Source organism: Opisthorchis viverrini (genome assembly GCF_000715545.1).
Source record: "Opisthorchis viverrini unplaced genomic scaffold opera_v5_293, whole genome shotgun sequence".
In the NCBI taxonomy this organism is placed as follows: Eukaryota; Metazoa; Platyhelminthes; class Trematoda; order Opisthorchiida; family Opisthorchiidae; genus Opisthorchis; species Opisthorchis viverrini.
The window spans coordinates 5,534-8,063 of NW_008751951.1; positions in this window are offsets into that span (position 1 = coordinate 5,534).

A 2,530-nucleotide genomic window follows, 5' to 3' on the forward strand; every position below is an offset into this window, starting at 1 on the left:
TTGAAAGAAAGGCACAAGTGAAAAAAGGGTGTAGCACTGCTCTTTATGTTCTCAGCGCGGGGCAGTATGCTTGCCAGCGCGAGGATAAAAATAGATTGCTTGCCAGCGCGAGGATTCGCAAAAATAGATGTCTAATTGCGCTTTAAATTGGGTTCGAGAAGGGGCGTGTAAAACCGTCAAAGGAAGGTCGTTCGACGCAGCTACTACCTGAAATAAAAAAACGTTTCTTCTAATGAGTGTGTGTGCCCTGAGCTTGAAAATTTTCTTACTTTGTCCCCGCCGGGTGTTTGCTGGGACAACGGTAAAAAACCTGTTTGCCAAGCTTTGTTCAACAGGGCATGAGTAAGAATTAGGTCCCCTCGGAGGCGACGGTACTTCAGGGGAAAGATCATAGTCCACGGATTTGAGGCCGGTAACCATTCTCGTAGCGGCCCGCTGGACAAGCTCAATGAGAGTGACGTCTTTCGTGCGTCCTGAGTAGACAACTTAGTTGGCGTACTCCAGGAGCGGTCTGGCGTATGGCCCATAGAGTATTTGGAAGTCCATGCGAGTAATACGGGTGAAGGTGCGTCGGATCATCCGTAAAATGGCGCATGCCTTTTGAGCCGATTTCTAATGGTGCATCGAGAAGCACAAGTTTGAGGAGACCCAGATGCACAAATCCGTTTTGGCATCTATCCTCATAATGTTTTCTGGTCCCTTTTCGCCATGCATAACAAGGGCATTCGCTTAATCCCCTCCAAACAACATATGGACGCAATTTTCGTCATTCAGACGAAGGTGCCAGTCCAACGACCACTACTTGGCAGCGTCTACATCCATTTGGAGGGAAGCAGCATTGGAACTCGAGGATTTCAAGTCGTCCGCAAAAAGCAGACATGGACTTGTAAGGACGTCTGGGAGGTCGTTGACGTAGATCAGAAACAGGAGTGGTCCCAAGACGGAGCCTTGAGGAACTCCAATGGAGGCCGGCGCTGAAGAAGAGTGGTTCGAGCCTATTCTCACTAGAAATGGTCTGCCTGATAGGAATGCCTTGATCCAGCGAAGGATTGTCCCTTGAATCCCGTAAGACTCGAGTTTGTAGAGCAGCGGGACATGTGGGATCCTATCAAATAAGCAGAGGGAAGGCGGCCTTCGTCAAGCGAATGACGAAACACCAAGTGTAAATGGTTTGCCAGTGTGGAGGACGTTTCTTTCGGGATCCTTGGATGGACGTCTTCGGGCCCCAACACGCACAATGGGTTGATCTTGTGCAAGAGTTGACGAATGTCCTTCACCGTGAAGACCAAGTCGGTTAGAGGTTGTTCGTCTTTCCTCCTTGACAAGAGTGGATGTGACGAGGACGCTGGGGCTGAGTATAGACATGCATAGTGCTCTCTGTGAGCCTCAGATACCGCTTTTGGGTCATTTGTCTGTTCTCCGTTTCTGTCCCTCAAGGAGAACGCGCATGGCTAGTTTCTGCGGCAATGTCTCATGAACTTGAACAGTACGTTTTTGTTTCTTTGGAGCGAAGTCCAGAATGGTTGCTTGTTTTCGTGTGTTCCATTGGCGGATTTCCTATTTACAGCGGTTTCGCATTTTACGAAATGCCAGCTCATCTTCTGTGTCCCCTTTGGTCAACTTTTTGAAAAAGAGTTGGGATCTTTTTTCCAGAAGTTACCGAATCCTTTATGGCAGCCTGCGGTTCATCCTAGTGCATGCCGGTTTTCTGGGACGAATGTTGCTTCAGCCTCGTGGACTTTCTGGACAATGGTCCTATATAGTTCTTCCACCGTAGCTGGTGCTATATGGGAAGAAGAGAAGTGTCTGCAGAATGGGGCATGTGGACGGTTATCCCCATCTTTAAAAAGGGTACGCGAACGCTATGTGAAAATCACCGTGGCATCAGCCTTTTAGCTGTGGCATCGAAGGTGCTCTCCGGCCTTATCCTTCGAAGGTTGACTGAACACAGGGAGAGGCAAATCCGTGAAAACGAAGCTGGGTTCCGTCCTGCAAGAGGTTGCATCGATCATATCTTCACCCTCCAACAGATTCTGGAACAGCGACACTGCTTCCAGCAACCAACAATGGTTGTTTTTCTTAATCTGAAACCGTCCTTTGACTCTGTGGACCGCCAAGCACTATGGCAGTGTCTGTGGAGCGAAGGTGTGCCCCATAAATTCTTGAACCTCATTAAGGTGCTGTACGCCAACTCCCGAGGCCGTGTAAAGGTCTACGGGAAGCTCTCTCCTGAGTTCACCACATCCAGTGGTGTCCGACAGGGCTGTCTTCTTTCACCTTTCCTCATCAACTTCGTCATCGATACGATCATGGAAGACGCACTACTAGCCTCTGCCTGTGCGGTCGAAGTGCTCCCTGGGCCTCCGCTCACAGACATCGAGTACGCAGACGACATAGCTCTTCTAGGATCTGACCCCGTGGCAATGCAAACAATACTAAATAATCTAAATAATTCTGCCTCGTGGTTTGGTATGCGGTTCACACCTGCAAAGTGTAAAGTTCTACTGCAAGACTGGGTGGGCTCGAACCC